The 21,552-nt window shown below is 47.2% G+C and overlaps 1 protein-coding gene across 27 annotated transcripts in view; it reads right to left on the bottom strand.

The window, feature by feature from the left end:
- MICAL3 (microtubule associated monooxygenase, calponin and LIM domain containing 3) overlaps positions 1 to 21,552 on the bottom strand; it is a 176,124-nt gene that overhangs the window by 149,488 nt on the left and 5,084 nt on the right. For 25 of the 27 annotated variants that reach the window (XM_082350068.1, XM_082350056.1, XM_082350045.1 and 22 more), the window contains exon 2: positions 564 to 746. The exons of 1 other annotated variant lie outside the window; for it this stretch is intronic. The gene's annotated coding sequence lies outside the window, so the exon portion shown is untranslated. Of the gene's footprint in view, positions 1 to 563; positions 747 to 4,560; positions 4,802 to 21,552 lie in introns of those variants that run through there. One more of the 27 variants, XM_082350065.1, reaches the window with a different exon arrangement.

The following is a 21,552-nucleotide window of genomic DNA, read 5'->3' as shown; positions in this document are numbered from 1 at the left end:
GACAGGGTCAGGAATCGGATCCAGGTCTCTGACCTCCACGTTCTACACTCTTCACTTCTCCACACTCCAGGGCGGCTTGATCAGCCAACACGGGACCTCTGTACAGATGGTTGTTCCCAGGACCAGAAGAGGTGACACTAGGTCCCAAGGGCATACAGGCAGGGAAGAATTAAGAACCATCATGCCATGAGGAATCTGCCATCTGCTGCCCACTTCGTGGCTCTTAAACAGGATTTACCCTGTCATGTCCTGCTCAAAAACCTACAGACTTATTATCCCTCATCATGTCTCCTGTGTAATTTCAAGTCCCTCTGGCTTGAGTTACCCGATCTCATCTCCCACTTTCCCCAAGAAACCCAGCCCTCCCTCCAGTTTGGCGACCCCACTCCACCCCACCCCAGGGCACATGCCTCTCACTCGGACGTGGCTCACGTGGTTCCCAGCACCTGAATCCGCTCGTGCTCATCTCCCTGCCATGTTTCAGAGCCCCTCGCCACCCCCAGCCCTTCCTGAGCGCCTCCGCCTCTGGGCGCCTTCGCAGTTCCAAACAATTTCATACTTACTCATATCCAAGCAGTATTGTTTGCCCTTGTTTCTGTTTCCCAAAGGAAAATTCCTTAGGGGAACAACCATGCAGGATCTCAGGAGGCACAGACAGCAGAAGGCTTCCGAGCACAGGCTTGGGAGTCAGACAGATTGGATCCTGACTGCCACGCGCTCAGCCATCCAATTCCTAGTTGGCACACCTGTAAAATGGAGGTGAAAATAGTACCTACTTCACAGGGTATTTCTAAGAAGTAAATGAGAGAATGCATCTCTACAGCGTTTTCCACAATGCCTGGTAAAAATGCTCAATAACTAATTAATTCAATGGTAACACACCGGGCCACAGCCCTGCCTAATGTTTGCTGAGTGTGCAGCTGGAGCACGACAGGCAGCTGCGTTAAGTGACGGAAGACTACTGAAGGCTGAGCACTACGTGTAACAACTCGACAGAAGAAGAAAAGCAAGAGGGAGCGCAAGGAAGTAAAATAATAGAGTGGAACAGGGAAAACAGGATCTAAGAACTCAACCAAATCTGAAAACACTTCCTGGGCACTGACTATGAGCAAGCACACCAGGGGGCACAGAGGGTGTGTAAGACAAAGGTCCCACACTCATGGGGCTTAGGATCCAGCTAAGCACTTAAGACAACACACAAAATAACTAAAAATACAAAAAAGTACATAACTGCAAAATGAATGGTACAGCCAGGGGTTTCCAGCTTTTTTCAGTTATAACTCCTTTTTACCATCAACTATTTCTTTTTTGATCATTATGTGATATATGGCATTCCTTATAATACCTTGTTGATTTGAAAAAAATGCCTAACAATAAAAGAAATCTACTACGAATTCAACATTTTCCAATGAATTTGTATTTTGTCAATCACAACAGCATCTACGTGCACTGCAGAAAAGGCAGAACGTATATTCGCGATGTCATTAACTCAAGCTATGACGTTTGATGAATCTACTCAATAGATCCACAAGACTGGCCGATGGGCAGTACACACACACACACACACACACACACACACACACACACACACACACAGTCTCTGCCCAAAGCATGGTGAATCACTGGCAGAGAATCCTACTGACAATAGTAGTTCAGAAGCGAGTAGAGACTAGATGACAAAGTTCTAACAGATTCAACTCAATAAACACTTAGCTAACTTAACTACAACAAACAGTTAACTATTATAATGAAAGAGATCCTGGAGGACGGGTGGGATGAAGCTGGGCGGAGGGAAGGGGGAACGTGACCGGCGTGCGCAAACCCGAGCCTGGAGCCTCCTCTGCAGGCACGCTGGGGGGAGGACGGGACCGTGACCTAGGCACAAACTCAACCCACTGTCCGGAAGGGACACAGCTGCTCAAAAGACCAGTACTGCAGATGCCAGGAGCTCCTGTGTGAAGAGCACGGGCTCCAGAGTCCACGGATCTGGACTTGAATCTGGGACCCACCCCCATTGGGCCTCGGTCGGTGAAGGAAGGCTTCTGAAGCCCCATCTCCCTGCTGTAAAACAGAGACCAACACTATCTGCCTCATAGGGAGATAAGGATTTTGAGGTGAGGCTAAAATAAGTAACCATGGTGAAGTGAGCCCGCGGTGTCCCAGGGAGCAGATAGTGCTGCGGTGCCCACGACCATATCACAGGGAGTGCCAAGGTGAGACTGAGCGCAGCGTTCCTCTAACAGATTTGACCACAAGGCAGTTTTAAGTTAAAATTTACAGAAGGAATCAGTAAAGGAGCGCAAGAGGTATGAGGTACACTTAGATTAGCATGGAACGACAAATAAGAAAACACCTAAGGATCCAAACTATGAATTCAACATTTTAGATAATTCTTTCAATTATTTTATTAATTTATTATGTAGTTTATTAATCACAAATCGAATCAAAAGGTCTCATGGGTAAATGAACTGTTGCAAAAATGACTAGTTTTTAAAAGGTTTATAAATAAAATCCTCCCCCCTACCAAAAAATTGAGTAAAATTCAATCATCTTATTAAGAATATGTTTTGCTTTTCTCCAGACCCCTTTTAACAGTCCGTGGAACACAGTTCAGGAAGCACTACCTCAGAGTGGGGTGCGGTGCTGAAATAGAGGACAAGATAAATAGGAACAAGGAAGACACAACAAATAAAATATTATTCAACACTTCTATGAACACTGATAAATTGTATGGCTTAGACAGCTGGACTTGGTACCTCTTCTCACCACCCCCAATTTAAGGACCATGAAAACACCTGTTGTATGCCAGGAATGCTACAGGCATTAGGGGATAGGACTTCTCAGGATAGAGGAGGGGAGGAAAAGGCAGTGAAGGGAAAATTATCAAATTCTGTTTCTGAATTCGGCCTTTTTAAAATTTATTTATTTATTTATTTATTTATATTTATTTTTGGCTGTGTTGGGTCTTCGTTTCTGTGCGAGGGCTTTCTCTAGTTGCGGCAAGCGGGGGGCCACTCTTCATCACGGTGCGTGGGCCTCTCACTATCGCGGCCTCTCTTGTTGTGGAGCACAGGCTCCAGACGCGCAGGCTCAGTAGTTGCGGCTCACGGGCCTAGTTGCTCCGCGGCATGTGGGATCTTCCCAGACCAGGGCTCAAAACCGTGTCCCCTGCATTGGCAGGCAGATTCTCAACCACTGCGCCACCAGGGAAGCCCCTGGCCTTTTTTTTAATTTGGATTTTTTTAAAATGTATGTATATTATTACTATAGAAATCAGATGCTTTTTCAGAAGTGAAAACTAAAGCTTAAAAACAAGGAAGACAACGTGCCACTGTAGTGAACGGACACAATTCTGACTGCAGAGGGCCTTTATCTGTCCCCCAAAGGGAGCTCCGACCAGTGTGGCCTGGGGTAGAGAATGGAGACCCCCGTGTGGGCTCCACGCCAGCGAACTGCTCCTCAAGGACTCAGAACTAGGCCCAACTCCATCCGACAATGAGCAGGAGAGCCGCCCTCTCCTGGAAGGCAGCTGGAGATGCCATGGAACTGGGGCCCGGTCACACAGCCGCTCTGCACACCAAGGCCAGTCCCTCAGAGCGGCGTTTCTGTGCAGTCCGGGCCACTGCGCCAGGAGGGCGGGCGAGGCGGCCCAGGGACTTTCCGTCTGCGAATCCTGGCAGCCCGAGCAGCTGCAGAAGGCAAACCCAGGGCAGAGAAGAGGACCAAAGGAAAGTCTGATTAATAATTACACTCTGAGTTTACACAGCACTTCTTTCTTCCCTGATGAGCTTGAAGTGTTTTGGAGACATTACTTCACCAGGGCCTTCAGGTTCTTTATTTAAGACAGTCTCCAGCACACGGGAAAGCTGAATTTAAGTCCACTTTAAAAGATTAGGAAGAGCACACATACCCACACCAATCTGCCCGAGGGGAATCGGCAGAGCGATGAGGCTCCAAGCTCCCGTTCTCCTCGCTGTTCTGGCCAGTAGCATAAGGTTGCTTCTCAAAAATGATTCTGAGAGTTTAGGAAAAACTGAGTATCCCACAGGTCCCAAAATAAGCGTCTAGAATTACACAGAACAGAATAATAGTCCTGCCTTACCCACAGCACAGATCAAGGGCCCAAGCTGCCTTAAATCATTTCTAAGACAAGCCAAAAAAGGCATAAAGGAGAGAGGGAAATGGAAGGAAGAAAGAGGAAAGGAAAAAAGCTCACGTGTTGTGCCGAGATCAAAGTAGTTTCCATTTGTATCTCAAGAGAGGGGCACTGGTTGGTTCCATAGGCCTGTCTACTGCAAGCCAACCAGAGCGCTATAATCTACAGGATAAATCGCTAGTCATTTTACATTTCTTTCTTGTCTTTCAAAAAAAATACATCTGCTTCTATAAGAATACTCAGTCATTTAGCACTTATTGTGAGTCTACCAAATACCAGGCATCATGCTGGGTCTGAGTACAGAAGTGAACAAAACGTCTCCTATGCTGGATGGAAATGCAGTGGTGGACACAGCCATCAGGACAAAAATGTCAACACAAACAGAAAAACAAGTTCATACTTACATACCGTGAAGAGGTCTGAGGGGGAGAGAAGAGCAGAAGGTAAGAGGAAATTACACAAGGGACCCTTAGCTGGGGTGGTCAGGAAGGCCACAGGAGCGAAGTGCTGTCTCGCCTGAGGCGGAGGGTGGAGCTGAGGGAAGGCGGGAGCTTCCTGCAGGGGCAGGAGGAGGCACAGGTGCACGGCCATCAGGTGAGAACAGACGTGGGCCTTCCACGAACTCTGGGTTCTCACCATCAGGTGAGAACAGACGTGGGCCTTCCAGGAACTCTGGGTTTAAAGGTCACTGGGAGAGGAAGAAGAGGACAGCAGGGCAGGCGAGGCCGCATCATGGAAAGCCAGGCTTGGCATCTTAAGGAAAGTGGATTTAAGGACCTTGCTTCTTCCTGTGTCCCTCATAGCTCTCGGCCCAATGCCTTCCTCATGGCAGACACCAAGAGAACACACGCTTCATTCAAATATAAACCACTGACCATTTAACAAGCAATGCAATGACTTAAAACCTTCGCCCTCAAGAATCTTACAGAAAAAAAACAAAAAAAAACAGACCACCCCTCCACCCCAAATGACAAATGTTCTTGAGACAACAAGAAAAATATCCTGAGACAGTATCTAATTAAATGCCAAATGAAATGTTCAAGTCGTATGTCGTTCCCTGGAAGGGGGGTAATTTTAGGCCATAGTAGTGATGACAGGTTTCCCAGAGAGGGTAGGACTGCAAGTGGAAACTGAAGTTCGGGGAGAATTTAGCTAAGCCACCTGGGAGGATGCTCCAGGAGCACAGAACAGGGTAAACTCAAGTGCACAAGCAGAAACAAGCAAGGCCTGTTTGAGAAAAATACACACAAAGGGACATCTGGGCCCATCCTGGACACCCGCACAGCAGTCCAGCCCAGAAGCCTCTCCAGGCCGACTGGCCCAGCCTCAGGGCCTTGCAGGGGACAACAGGAAGGTACCCACCAGTCAGGCCCCGGCTGGTCTCCTCCCTGGCACACTCTGGGTGAGCGGCCTGGAAAGGAGTGTGAGTGAGACTGTCTGCCCCAGGAGGAGACAGACAGGCAGAGGGCTACAGATCTCATTCACTGGGATAAAAAATTAAATGCCAAGAAGGAGGGTGAGAAGAGGAAAAATCCAAGTTGTTGTAGAATTACGCAACTGAAATTCCATGCATAAGCCAGGAAATTCAAAGGTCACAGTTCCCACAGCAACTGTAACCTGAGCCGCCGGCTGTGTAGTCTTTGGCTCCGCCGGGCCCAAGGGGAAGCACCCTACCGTGCTCAGGGCTCAGTCAGTGCCTGGTGCTTGGCCTCCAGACCGCACCGCCAGCCAGTACCTGCCGCTCAGGGTCCCAGGCCCGGCCCCTGGAGCGCCAGGCAGTCCTGGGCCGTGCTGCTCTGAGCTCACCTGCGTGGCCACACCAGGCTGCAGTCCCGGATTCGGATTCTTTTAGGCAGAGCTCCTCCCTGACCCCGTGCCCACCAACTCGAGTCTTTAATCTTAACTCTTCTTCAGGTTGCTTGACCTTGAGAGGGAGGGGAAGGTGCACAGGGGAGGGGCTGCTACCCCCTCCTTACATCTGTGGCATCCCACACATGCAAAGCCTCACCGACTGGGAAAAAGGGCGGGGCCGGGTGGCAAGGGAATGTTGGGCTTCAAAGGACACCACCAAAAAAAGGGAAAAGACAACCCACAGGGACCTCCCTGGTGGTCCAGTGGTAGAGAATCCACCTTCCGATGCAGGGGACAGGGGTTTGATCCCTGGCCGGGGAGCCAGGATCCCGCATGCCGCAAACTACAGAGCCCACACACCCTGGAGCCCTCGCACCTTGACTAGAGAGAGAAAACCCGCATGCCACAACTAGAGAGAAGCCCGTGCCCCAACAAAGGGTGCCCCAACAAAGGATCCCCGGGTGCCTCAACAAAGGTCCCACATGCCGCCACTAAGACCCGACGCAGCCAAAAAAAAAAAAAAAGAGATAACCCACAGAATGGGAGATTTTTGCAAATTATTCACCTGATAAGGGCCTTGTCTCTAGAGAATATGTAACTGAGCATATGTTCCTTCCCCAGAGGGGCGGGGACACAGGCAGGTCACCCAAGGCCCTGCACCCATCCTGAAGCAGCCTGTATTATGATAGTGGAGGATGGGGCCTGAGCCCCCTTCTACCCTCACCCCGCAGTCTGGGGTCGCAGTTAAGGCTGTGGGTATCTGCCTGTGGGTGGAAGGAAAACCAATAGGCACCTGGAGATCATGGGCCTTTTTAAAAGACAAGGCCCCTGAGGTTCTCCTCCTCCTCACTGTTCAATCATCACAACAGAAAAGACTCACACCCAAAAAAGTTTATGTTCTGGAAATCTTACCTCCCTTCAGGCGACGTCTTATGTGAGTAGCTGATATTACGGGCTCTGGGCAAAGGATGACTTTCCTGTTACTTTGGCTGCCAAACTGGCCATAGACAAGGAAAGCATGAGGTCATCAAGTGGAGGCCCTGCTCCACACTGAGCAGCTGTCTGACCTGAGCACGGCCCTCCGTGATGTGATGAAACTGCCCTGCATGACGTCACGAGAAGTAAATGGACTAAGGCATGTAAGAGCCACACTGCAGGCCTAACACGCAGGAGCTCAACAAGCGGAGTCACTAGATTGCTGCTATTTCTTCTCACACCCAACCTGATGGCCCACTTCACTTATAAGAGCTGGGTCCAAATTAATGATAGCAACAAGAACAGCAGCAATTATTGTAGCTGACATTTAATATGGGCTCACTCTGTGATGAAGTCCACACGAGATTTCACTTAATCCTCACGACAACCCTGTGATGTAGATGTTATTATCCACATCCTTGGGTCAAGAAACAGGACAGTCACGTACTCAAGGTCACACAGTTCTAAGTGCTAGAAGATGGACGTAAACCCAGACAATCTGGCTCTGGAGCCCTCACATTTAACCACATCACAGCCGTCCTCAGGTGTCTGCCCCACCAAGAGCAAAGCAGGCAAAGACGTTCCAAAAACATCCCAAGAGTGACTTCCATGACAGAACTTCTAGCCTTGGGTTGACCTAGTGACCACAAAACCATGTGGAGGGTTCTGAGTTCTGCAGAAGAGAAAGGCCAGAAGCAATCCAAGATGCCACCATCACCCACTGTCACCCACTGATCACAGGTAGCTCTGTTCAAAGTGGAGACGTGGGACTATGCTTCATTTCACAAGTACACTTGCTAAAAAAGCATTCTGATACCTCACGGGTAACAGTGAACAAGCCTGGGAATTTTCAAACTGTCTTACACACTACTTGACTCCCGCTCTATTTCATAAACCCCACAACTGTCCCGCATTTGCACAGACAGGACTTCTCACCTTCTCCACTGTCCTTACCCAGGTCTCCTCTCCCTCACATGTCTGTTCCTATGCTCCACACACCCTCTAGGCCCCAGCTACATGGTTTATACCCACTTGTTCAGATTACATACAAAGAAAAAAGTCAACACATTCATTTACCCCAACTTAGAAATGGAAATACCTGATAAAGAAAGGGATACAGAACAAATGAGGCACTGAAAAACCACATTTGCAAGTAATCCCAAGTATGTCCCCCCAAGGAGACCCCAGCATCCCCACGACTAGTGGGAATGCGACCTTGGACAGAGACAGCCCACCTCCTGAGCTGGCTCCCTTCTCGAGGGGACATACTACCCTACTTACTGCTATGCAGGCGGTAGGAAGGGAGCAAATGAGACAGCCAACAGAACACTATTACGTAAGTCAGATGTCTTACTGCTTTTTAGACTTGTCTGAACAGCATAGGGAGAAGGTAGACTACTAAAGTATCTTGCAGGGATCAGGGCAGGAGGTAGTTCACATTTTTCATTGTGGTAACTTATCTCCATAACCCAGATACACTTCTAGTTATTAAATTCCATGCTTTATACTAGAGTAAATAGAGCCGAAAATCTCACTAGATAACACAAGAGAGTTAAGACTACAATGGGAAGTGACACTGCTCCATTTTCCTGACTTAATGCTTAAATACAACCTCAATATACTGTGTCCAACCTCCAGCTATTCCCAGAAGCCTGGCCCCCAATCAGTGTGTTTAAGAGTCATCAGCTTATGGCTGTTTTTACCAGCAACATAGTGAGTAAAATGCTATAAAGAGCCTATATGCCTTAGTCTCTGCTTTTATAAGAATTTAAGTTTCTAAAAGCTAAAACAAAGTCACTAACATAAGGTCTAAGTATTGAAGGTTATGAAACTGGCTACAGACTATTCAACTGTAGAGACTTGTTAAATACAACAGAAACACCTGAAAGCATAGAAATTTGTCATGTAAATCTGGATTTACTCAAGAACTGAGGGCAAATTTGACCTGTCAAAACTAACAACTTTTATACTTTGAAACATACAGAACACTGTCAAGAAAGTGAAAGGACAGCCCACAGAGTGGGATAAAATATTTGCAAATCATGTATCGGATAAGGAAATCATTTCCAGAATATATAAAGAACTCTTACAGCTTGATAATTAAAAAAGTAACCCAAATTTTTAAATGGGAAAAGGATTTTAATAGATATTTCTCCGAAGAAGGTATACAAATGGTCAATAAGTACACAAAAAGATGCTCAACATCATTAACCACTACGAAAATGCTAATCAAAACCACAATGAGATACCCCTTCACACCCACCAAGACAGCTAGAACCAAAAGGATAATAGCAAGTGGTAGCGAGGATGTGGAGAAGCCGGAAGCCTCATACCGTGCAGGTGGAAACGTAAGATAGTGCAGCCACTTTGGAAAACAGTTCTGCAGCTCCTCAGAATGTTAAACAGAGTTATCACAAGACCCAGCAATTCCACTCCTAGGCAGGCATATATACAAGAGAAATGAAAACACACGTCCACACAGAAACTTGTACACGAATGTTCATCGCGACATTATTCAAGATAGCAAAAAGCCGAATGTCTATCAACTGTTGAATGGATAAGGAAAATGTAGTAGATCCATAAAATGGAATATTATTTGGCCATAAAAGGGAATGAAATTCTGATACAGGCTACAACATGGATGAACTCTGAAACATTATGCTGAGTGAAAAAAATCTAGTCACAGAAAACCACAGATTGTATGATTCCATTTATATGAAATGTCCAGAATAACAAATCTATAGATACAGAAAGTAGACTGGTGGTTGCCTATGGCTAGTGGGAGAGGGACTGGACAGAAGTGGAGAGTTACTGCTATGGGTACAGAGTTTCTTTGGGGGATGATAAAAATGTTCTAAAATTAATTGTGGTGACGGTTGCACAACGCTGTGGATATACTTAAAACCAGTTAATTTTACACTTAATGAACTGTATGGTATGTGAATTATATAATAAAACTGTTTAGAGCAGTAACCATGTCTTTTGTGTCACTGTATTCTCATAAGTAACACAGGGCCTGGCACACAGTAGGTACTCAACAAATGTTGATAAAATAAAGAGAACAGAAAAGCTGAGTCTTTTCACCAAAGATTTCATTAGAGGAATTCCCCCACTGCACTCAGGGGCTTCTGTGAGCCGGTCCCAGCCCAGAGGAGACAGGGAGCCCTCTCCAGCTCCTTCGCCCAGCCCAGCACGCCCCCTAAACATCAGGCTGATAGTCTCTGTCTGCGGTCTCTTCTAAACCTGAATTCTAGGATGCTTTGCTGGTGGATATAAAAAAACAACAAGGGTCTTCCCTGATGGCACAGTGGTTAAGAATCCACCCGCCAATGCGGGGGACACGGGTTCGAGCCCTGGTCGGGGAACTAAGATCCCACACGCCGAGGGGCAACTAAGCCTGCACACCACAACTACTGAGCCCTTGCGCTCTGGAGCCCGTGCACCACAACTAGAGAGAAGCCCGCGCTGCAGCAAAAAAGATACCACGTGCTGCAACTAAGACCCAACTCAGCCAAAAATAAATAAATAAATAAATATTAAAGATGTATAGCATATAATAATAATAAAATATGTAATAGTAATATATAGTAATAAGTAATAGAGTATAAAATACATAATGCTCTTTACTGTAAATTCCATGTAGCCAATTGACTCTCAGACAAACTTGTCATAGATTTTTTTTGTCTAACTCATATCTATGGCCAATCCATGGACTCAACTGATAAATAAGTGAACGTTAGTTTTCATTTACCTTAAGGAGTAAAACAAAATTGGACAAAAAAAGATGTATTTTGGGACTTCCCTGGCGGTCCAGTGGTTAGGGCTCCACACATCCTCTGCAGGGGCCTCGGGTTCAATCCCTGGTCGGGGAACTAGGATCCCACATGCTGCGCAGCACGGGCAAAAAAAAAAAAAGGAACATGTATATCAAACATGATATAAGCAGCTTCTTTGCTGAATTGGACCCTAGTTTTTCAAATACTAAAAGAAGTATTTCCTCAAATTTTTTGTGCTATTCACAATGCACTAGATATGGACACAAAACACTTTAAGTTTAAACTGCAAATGTTAACATTTTTTCATCACTTTCTTAGACAATGAACAAAACAACAAATTAAGCCCTGATGTGTAGTGTTTGTTGGTTTCTGTGGTGTTAATACTCCCACCATGGCCAAGTTCAAGCTACGTACATCTCTGAACACAGAGCTGGGAGGAAATGTACCATAGTTCACAATTATACAGTATTTCCACCATGTGGGGCAAGAGACCTGAGAGCATAGTTCATGCTAAAATAATGAGGAAGTAATGAATTTTGAGGATTTGTTACCTTTGTTTTAAATACAATTTATTTAACTATAAGTTTATAATTTTTAAAATATTTATTTATTTATTTATTTGGCTGTGCTGGATCTTAGTTGCAGCATGCAGGATCTTTAGTTGTAGCATGAGGGATCTAGTTCCTTGACTAGGGATCGAACCCAGGCCCCCTGCACTGGGAGCACTGAGTCTTAACCACTGGACCACCAGGGAAGTCCCTAGAATTAATTTTTAATAATAGCTGTATTTAACAACCAACTTGCAAAATTCCTTAAAATTTAACCACAAGGTATGAACAGGCTCTGGCAGGCCATGGTTCACTCCTACAGTCCCAGTGTTTAGTACACAAAAGGTGCTCATGCACGTTTGTGGAAACAAAATATAACCCTATAGTTACTTCACCCCTAACACTCCAGAGGGATTCAAGACTTTCCTATAACAAGATATTCCTAGAACTGGGAATTTTGAAAGCCAGACAGACTAGCACAATCTTCCCTGTAACACATTTCTTTTACAAAGGGCAGGGGGCGGGTCTTTTAATACTTAGTATAAGCTCAAATCTAAGACACCTTCTTTGATATATTCTCCCTGAGGTATTTCTTCCACAAAACACTCAGGCACTGGGAAGCTAATTTTAAACCCTCGACAGTCTGATCTGGTTTAGCACCCTGGGTGGCTCACAGGGCGTTCCTTAAAGCTCTCCTAAAGTTCTGGCTCCTGCACTGGAAAATACAGAGCCCCACAAGCACCCACCGCTCCCACTCCCGGCTGCTGGAGCTCAGTTTGGGCGCTCTCCCTCCCTCCCAGTTCTGTCTCTGGTCTGTACTCCTCTCCTTGGTTCCCTGTGGATCCTGCCCAGCCGCCTTCCCAAGAGTGGTTTTGGTCCTTGGCTTCCCACCATCCTTTACTACCACCTGCCTTTGTCACTAATGACTCCTAGGTCTACGTGAGACCTAACCCTAACCCTAACCTGAATGACTGACTAGCTTCATGACAAAGCCTCAAGTACTGCTCCTCTAAGAAGGCAGCAGAGGGACTTCCCTGGTGGTCCAGTGGTTAAGACTTCGCCTTCCAATGCAGGGGGCGCGGGTTCAATCCCTGGTTGGGGAGCTAAGACCCCACATACGTGGCGGCCAAAAAACCAAAACATAAAACAGAAGCAATATTGTAACAAATTCAATAAAGACTTTAAAAATGGTCCACATCAAAAAAAATCTTAAAAAGAAAGAAAGAAAAAAAAAAAAAGAATGCAGCAGATACTCTATTCCCATCGGCCAGGAGTTGGTGGGCCTTTATCTTCCTTAGACTGTAATATGAACAAAAGAGGGGAGAGACGTTTCATTTTCCCAAGTACAAACTAAAGCTGAATTTGTTTTTTCAGTTATGCGTGCTGCTCTCCTAGCCAGAAAGCAGCGCAGTTACTCCCTGCCCCTCCCTGTCCCCGATCCCAAGACTCCACTAAACATCTCCTGGGTCTGTATCCCTCCCACTTCTGGTCACAGTTTGCCCTCATCACCCTCCAGTGGAAATTATTCCAAACTGCCCGCCCACAGGACCCCTGGCCTTCAGCCCATCTTCCCCAAGTACTTTCACACCATGCCACTTCCTGATTTTAGAACCTAAGGCTCCCTGTCAAAATCTAAGAGAATATCCCTGTTCCTAGGAAATAAACACTCAATTATTTAGGGGTGAATGTCCCTAGTTTATTCAAAGAGAAGGAAAAAATATGAAAAAGCAAATGGGGCAAAACGAAAACAATGTGTGTTTATGGAACAAGAGCTCCCTGTACTATTCTTGCCTCTTCTGAAATTATATCAAAATAAAGTTACAAAAAAACAAAAAAACTAAACCCTCATCTTAGTGTCAAAGTTTGATAATAAACAGCTCCTTCTCATGGTCACATCTCTGACATACTGTTTTTGTCCCTCTCTCTACACCTAGACTCAGGATTTCCCCTGCTCCTCCCTGCCAGCCCGCTTCCTTCACTGACTCACTTCTTCCAGGGGTGCTGAGGAAGGAAAAGAACTAACATTTACTGACCATATGCTACCAGCCAGGCGATATCACACTTGGCATTTCGTGTATATCATTTCATCAAATTCTACTGAGGACTCTACGAGGGAGGTGACAGCCGAGGTCTGGAGAGATTAAGACACTGGTCCAGGATTCCACAGCCACTAAAGGCAGAGCTGGAATGGGAACCCAGGTCGGCAGGGGAAGAATGATAAAGCAAATGGGGCAAAGTGTAAATAATAAAATCTAATTAACAAATTTAGGGAATGGTACAAGGGAGCTCCCAGTACTGCTCTTACCACTTATCTGTAAGTCTGAAACTACATCAAAAGTTACCCAAGGGCTTCCCTGGTGGCGCAGTGGTTGGGAGTCTGCCTGCCAATGCAGGGGACGCGGGTTCGAGCCCTGGTCTGGGAGGATCCCACGTGCCGCGGAGCCACTGGGCCCGTGAGCCACAGTTGCTGAGCCTGCGCGTCTGGAGCCTGTGCTCCGCAACGAGAGAGGCCGCGATGGTGAGAGGCCCGCGCACCGCGATGAGGGGTGGCTCCCGCTTGCCGCAGCTGGGGAAAGCCCTCGCACAGAAACGAAGACCCAACACAGCCAAAAGTAAATAAATAAATAATTCTTTAAAAAAAAAAAAAAAAAAAAAAAAAAAAGTTACCCAAAAGAGGGCTTCCCTGCTAGCACAGAGGTTAAGAATCCGCCTGCCAGTGCAGGGGACATGGGTTCGAGCCTTGGTCCGGGAAGATCCCACATGCCGCGGAGCAACTAAGCCTGTGCGCCACAACTACTGAGCCTGCGCTCTAGGGCCCGTGAGCCACAACTACAGAGCCCTCGCACCACAACTACTGAAGCCCACGCGCCTAGAGCCCGTGCTCTGCAACAAGAGAAGCCACCGCACTGAGAAGCCCACGCACCGCAACGAAGACCCAATGCAGCCAAAAATAAATTAATTAATTTAATTAATTTTTTTAAAAATGTTATCCAAAAGATAAACTTTTCTTGTGCCCCGACAAACAGGTGGGCCCACTGACCCAGCTACAGCAGCCACCTCCTGCCTAAAGCACCTGGAGGCCAAGGCAGCAAAGACGTGTGTGAGACAGTCGGGAGAATTCACAGTGCTGACAGTCTGGGAGCCCCTAAGGAATCAGTATCTCTGGGGTTTTTCTCCAGAATCAGGTCACATTCTTGGCACATGGAAAACAAGACCAGTTTTACCAAACCTGGGAAGGCACCAAACCTGAAACTTGGGTGTCCCCTGGTCTCTTCCCTCTCCTTATCTCCTCTATCTAATCAGTGTCTTCTTTCCAAAGTGCCCCTGGCATCAACTCCCTGCCTCTCTATCTCCATCGCAGACATCCTGTTCTAGTTTCTTGTCATTCACACCTGAATTATTACCATGACCTGTGGGCCAAATTCAACCGTCAAGTGAAGAAGGGTTTTTATATTTTTTTTAATGGTTGGGGAAAAAAATCGACAGATGACTATTTTGTGACATGGAAGAATTAGATGAAACTCAGATTTGGGGGGTGGGGGATAAAAGCTTTACTGGCGCACAGCCACGCCCATTCATTGACCAATTAATTACCTGCTTTCTTACTACAATAGGAGTCGGGTGGTTGCATCAGAGACCATATGGCCCGTTGAAACTTAAAATACTTACTTTCTGGCCCTTTACAGAGAAAGTTTGCCAAGTCCTCCCATAGCTGGTCTTGCCTGACTTTCATCTCTCCCCATTCCATAAGATTAACTGACAAAAAATATTACTTCTGTGCTGTTGCTCTGTGTTCAAACACCTCTGATGAACTCTCCCTTGCTTATAAACTTCACACTGTATCCTGGCATCCATCAGACCAGGTGAGCAACCTTGCTTTTAGCAAGACAAGCCCAAAAAGCCATGCTTTTGTTCATGCTACCCTCTGCCTTTGTCATACGGAGTGAAGTCAGACACAGAAAGACAAATATCCTGTGATATTGCTTATATGTGGAATCTAAAAAAAGGGTACAAATGAACTTATTTATGAGACAGAAGTAGAGTCACAGATGTAGAAAACAAACTTACAGTTACCGGGGATAAGGGGGGGGGAGAGATAAATTGGGAGATTGGGTTGACATACACACACTACTATATATGAAATAGATAACTAATAAGAACCTACTGCATAGCACAGGGAACTTTACTCAATACTCTGTAATGGCCTACATGGGAAAAGAATCTAAAAAAAGAGTGGATATATATAGATGTATAACTGATTCACTTTGCTGTACACCTGAAACTAACACAACATTGTAAATCAACTATACTCCAATAAAAATTTAAAAAGAAATTAAAGAAAGAAAGGGCTTCCCCGGTGGCGCAGTGGTTGAGAGTCTGCCTGCTAATGCAGGGGACACGGGTTCGAGCCCTGGTCTGGGAAGATCCCACATGCCGCGGAGCAACTGGGCCTGTGAGCCACAACTACTGAGCCTGCGCGTCTGGAGCCTGTGCTCCGCAACAAGAGAGGCCGCGATAGTGAAGAGGCCCGCGCGCCGCGATGAAGAGTGGCCCCCGCTCGCCGCAACTAGAGAAAGCCCTCGCACAGAAATGAAGACCCAACACAGCCAAAAATAAATATTTAAAAAAAAAAAAAAAGAAAAGAAAGAAAGAAAGAATAGAAAGCTAGCTCTTCTTGCCTTCAACTGCTAAGCTCACTGCTAACTTGCCTTTCAAGACGCTGGGAGACGCTGGGAAAGGAACATTTCCTGGTTTCCTCTCCTCTGCTTCCACAGCACCCTATACTTACCCTCATCACAGCCCCTACCACACTACACTGAAATCATCTATTTGTGTGTCTGTCTCCCCAGCTACAGTAAGATTCCAGAGGGCAAGGAACACATCTCACTCATTTCTCAACACCCAGCCCCAGTGTGGCTCTGCGGTCCATGAACACTGAGCTCAACTCCAACCCCACCAGGCTGGCCTCCTCACTCACCGAGGCCCTGGTGCGCCGTGCTCACTCTCTTTCCAGGCACCCCTTTACCTCGCCTAGACAACCCTACCAATGAGCTGGGACACAGCCTATGCAGGCCCACGAGTCAGCGGACTGGGGTCCAAACCCCAGGCTCCTCTCACTCATGTGCCCTTGGACGAGACACTTGGGTGTCTGTCCTCATCTGCAAAGCAGGGGTGCCAGAGCAGCACCTGGACTGCAGGGCTGACAATGCACGTAAAGCGTGTAAACCAGCGCTGTGCACGTAATAAAGACTCAAAAGGTAACTTATTGTCCTTGTTCTCCCCAAAGACTGGAGTCACCTGTCTGTGCCATTTAGCACTTCACTGCTTTTCTTCTTCCCTTACCCAACCGTCTTGTGCATTCATATTGTATCTTCTGAACCAGGGACAAGGTCAAATACCTCTAGGAACCTGGGCCCTGCCCTCATACCCAGTACAGGGCAACATGCGGAGAAGGGGCCCAACAGATGATAAATTAATGAACAAATTATTCCAGGAAGTCCAAAGAGTTGCTAATAAGAACAACAATGCAGAGCCAGGGATGAGGCAGAGAATAATGAGACAGCGAGCAGCAGCTGGGGGGTATGTGTGGGGTGCTTTCACATTGGTACGCATGGAGCCACACATGCTCCCCCGGAGACTGTCCCTTCAGTCAGTAACAGTACCAGCTAACACTCAGGGTGTTCACTGCTGCTTATCAAGTGCCGGCAGGATTCTAAATGCTCACAGCCACACCAAGCACATAGGACTGTCACGCTATTGCACAGATGGAGAAACTGAGGCCCAGGGAGGTTAAGTAACATACACAAGGTCACACACCCTAGTAAATGATGCAGAAGTCTAGCTCCAGAATTCATGCTCCTTGCCACTACACAGTTTGGGGAGTGAGTGAGTGTGAGTGTGAGTGTGTGTGTGTGTGTGTGAGAGAGAGAGAGAGAGAGAGAGAGAGAGAGAGAGAGAGAGAGAGAGAGAGGCGGTGTTAAGCTTCACTTGGGACCTTACTGAGGACTACAGCCCGGGAGACAGCCTCTCTGACAGCTCCAAGGAGCCGCTCCGAAGAGGAAAGGGAAGAGCCAGGGTATATATGAACTTTTTTGTCCGGAGAAACATGTAGTCAAGCATAAAAAGATGAGTCATCGATTTTACTGCTTTTCTGCATATGGGAAGATGCAAGAATCTGGGGTCATTGAAATTCTTCCTGAGATATGCATCTTAACTATCTAGGGGCATATCCAAAGCACAGGATGGTTGTTTTTCTCCATCCTGAATTCCTCTCAGGCTGCACTGTCAGTGGGCAACTGCAGTGGCTAATGGCTTGATCCTTGTAGAACTGGAATGGCAGGCAAGATTTTTTTCTTTACAGTGACATGGAACCCGGGAAAATGTCATTCCTTCTTTCTTGCCTCTTCCTCTGCACTTCTTTCTCAGGTAAGATTATTCAGGCAACCCCTGAAACCTGGGCGTGGAGAAGCGGGGCTTGAAGATTGCAAAGCCCAGGTGTGAACCAGGAAAACAGAGACTCACTCCCACATTTTGGGTTTTACTCTAATTTCGCTCCACCCTTCACCAGCTAAGAGATCTCAGGCAAGCGACCTAACGTCACTGAGCCTCGTGTTTCCCAGCCTGTTAAGTGGGCATCATATATGTAACCTCCCAAGATTGTTATAAGGATTAAAGGAGATTGTCGTGTCATGACAGTGTACTGATAAAGTATACTCCGGATAAATTAGTTCCCTTTCCACCTTTCCCATACCTTAATATAAGTAAGGTTTTCAGCCAAATCCCTTGCCCTCCTTCACTGTCCTACCAGGGAACAAGCTATACTCCACCCTGGCTTTTCCTGCCTGGTGCATATGCCCAAGCACCTGGGCCTCATAAAAGCCCGCAGAAGCAGCTTGGAAACAAGCACGAGAGGGGAGCAACTGCACCACGGTCCAGACGGCTGCTGGTGTGCAAATGAATGTTGCATGCGGAGAGGCTGGCCAGCCAGGCACTGCCAGACCTGACTGATAGCCGGGACAGAGCCTGGAAGCTTGTAGAGGCCGGGGCTAGTACCATCTGCGGTTCTGAGGCTGCATCTGCGTAGGGCATGGAGAGAGCAACGCAGGTAAAAGTGACAGGCAGCTACTTCCACCAAAGTTGGAAGATCAGACTGCCTGGGAAAGTTGTATACAGAAAAGCAAAATTCTGAATTCCTTGAGAAGGAATTCTGTTGCAAAATTCCTTTACTGTGAAGAATTAAATTTAAAGCCAAGAAGTACAGATACACACAATTATATTTTGGAGGTCAATCCACATTTTCATACAGCAACTTTGCTTGAAGCAAGGATATCTTTAAGCTGATGAACGCTTCTCTGAGGTCACTGGTCATGGACACAGAGAATGTTTTATTTAGCAACATGTGAAAGGGTCCTAAATGTTATTACCAAATGGAGTCAACTCAACCAATATAGCAGGGAGCAGAGGGGAAGATGCTTAACCACTGCCAGGAGATGTAAGTAATTTCTATTTGAATGGACTTGATCATAGTGATCCAAAGGTCTTCTAAAATAAAAGATTAAAACACAAGCAAAAACTGTATCTCACTGAGCATACCCAGCAAGAAGTCCCATTAGGCCTTTCCCACAATAGATCATCTTCCAAATACAGACATGACAAAGATACTGAAGGAAGGAGGAGTGGGAGGGCTGGCAGGCATCAGCACAAGGCGACCACCAAGTTCCCAGGTCCCTGTAGGCACAGTATCGGGGTCCTAGAGTTAGAAAGGAGCCTCAGAGGTAACATGGTCCAATCTAATTCCCAAAGCATCGGTTAAGCGCCTCCCTGCTCACGACTGCTCCCACCCGTTAGAGCACCTGGGAAACGGTACTCCAGCAGCCCAGGGCACTGGCACCTCCAAGGCAAGCAGCACAAGCCACAGATGGCAGTGGTGCTGGGCCAAAGGGCAGCCTTCAGGAAGGGGAGGTGGCCCCATCCTTTCCTACAGCCAAGGTGCTGGGCTGGTCCTCAGAGAGCAGCTGCAAACAGATCCGCGGTTTGCAAATATACAAACATTCCTGAAACAATAGCCATGGGGGTAAATTCTAGAAATTCTCAATCTTATGTGTACGAAATTAACAAAACCAAATGGACAAAAAAATATTTTGCCCGTTAGCATAAATTTTCTTACCACTCCATGTTCAGGGCTCCCTGGCCCGTGGAGCCACTAATCACAACACATTATGGTTTTCTGCATCTGTGCTTTCCCCCCTTGCAGGCGGACAGTGTCTTATTGTCTGGCACGTGCCTTACATATAGTAGCTGCTCAATAAACATGTGCTAAGAGGAAGCCCCAGCATGAAGTCAAAGCTCTTAGGTTACGGCCCCTTTGTCCCCGAGCTCCCTGAGGGTGGTCGAGGTCCGAGGAGTCTCTGGGCCCTGCTCAGCCCACTGAGGCACACAGCGTCCAGTGAGTCCTGGGGGCCCAGGCACACTGCCATCTCTCCCATTTCTCTCCCCTGCCCCATACTGTCTTTTTCTTCCTTGCTTCCTCTTCTTTTTGCTCCCTCAACATGTCACCTTACAGCGAGGTAATTAGACGCACAGGATTTGGAGTCATCCAGCCTCAGCAACTTATTTGAGGTTACAGACCTTAGTCTCTCTGCAAGTTTCCCTAGTGTGAAGCAGGAGACTAGAAGTGGCGTGTGCACATAAGGCGCTGGGCTGTGTCTGGCCAACCGTAGTGCTCGGTAGGTGATGGCTATAATTGCCCACGGTACCTACTTGTCTAAGGGTGCTTAAAAATGCCAAAGGCAGAAGGTTGATTTGTTTTCCCTACGTCTGCAAGTCTGGTTTTGAGAAAAGCCTATCTGCTTTGGAAACAAACTGAAACATGACCGTGTCACTAGTTAAAATACTTCCTTTTCCTTTTTCACAGGGAAACAAATGGCTCTGACCAGTCATGACCAAACTGGGTAAAAGGTTCTGTTCCAAACAGTGGTTAGGATCCCACACTACCTCGTTCAGAAAAACAGAATAAATAAATTAAATAAAAATCATCCATAAAGTAGTTGAGCTAGGGCAATGATAGGGTTTGCGCGAGCTCTAGGTTTTGGGAATCAGAAACCCATGCGGGGCAAAAAAGTAGAGGAGGGAAGGGCAAGGGTTTCCTCAGCTTTTCAGACAGCAGACCTGTAATCAACCCTCTTTCCAGATCCCATGGCCCAGCCACTAGGTCCCCGAAGACTACACTGTCCTAAGTGTCCCTTCTGGGAAGCCCACCTGTGTTCCCCTCTGAATGCTTCAGAATTACCTCCTCTGATCCTGCCCCCTTTTTAAAGGAATATGCGAGTTAACCTAAACGCATCTGTCCTGTAGCATTTCAAACAGATAACTCAAAAGTGAAGAGAGGGACAATGTGAAACAGTGCAGGGAAGGTTGGAAGAGAGGAAGGGCTGACCCCCATGACAGAGGTAAGTCAGCTGTCCTTGACTGGTCCGTGAGAGCACAACTCCAGAACTGAATGCCTGAGTCTGAATGAAGCCTAAGTCCACCTTTTCTAACGGGGCAATCACTGAGCTCTCTGTGTGCAGGAAACAGGGGCCATCGCAGCACCGACCCGCTCGGGCGGCCAGGAGGACTGAGTGCGGTCACCATGCACCCACTCAGAACAGGATCGGCACACAGCTAACGGCCTGGACGCGGGACTGCAGACGCCACCATCGGGATGCTACTCTCCCCACTTCTCTTCCTCTGCTACTCACAGACCCAGCGCTGGCAATCACAAGGCAGCCTGGTCGTCGGGGTGGGTGTGTGAGGAAGGCAGCAAAGAAGGTAGCCGGGACCTTTGTAAGCCGGCTTTCTGTAGGCCGGGGACAACCTGCGTGGAGGTTTGTTGGCATAATCCGGGGGGCGACCGGGGCTGGAGGAAGAATTGCCTACCCTTGGTCTTCCCTCTGGGCTGCTCTGCCCCTCTCTCTCCCAAGCTCCAGCACAGACACAGGGACTCAAGCCTCCTCCATATTTTGCTTAATCAGCAACAGAAAAGAGGCAGGGCAGGAGACAGGGCAAAGCCGGGACCAACCAAAGTTTCACTCCGCCTTGCATGTAGTTATTTGTTTTAACAGTAAGGAAAAAATCAATAAAAGCTACTAGTTAACCACTTGACGGAGTACTGTTCCTCTCCTTCCAGAGTTAACCAGACCGGACCCTTCACTAGGTCACTAGGTCAACGGTTAAACAGGCCTCTGTAGACCCGCCTAACGCAGAA

The sequence above is a fragment of the Balaenoptera borealis genome, assembly GCF_965194805.1.
Source record: "Balaenoptera borealis genome assembly, chromosome: 13".
Taxonomy (NCBI): Eukaryota; Metazoa; Chordata; class Mammalia; order Artiodactyla; family Balaenopteridae; genus Balaenoptera; species Balaenoptera borealis.
The sequence above is the reverse complement of the archived record's forward strand: the minus strand, read 5'-3'. Positions and strand labels throughout refer to the sequence as shown.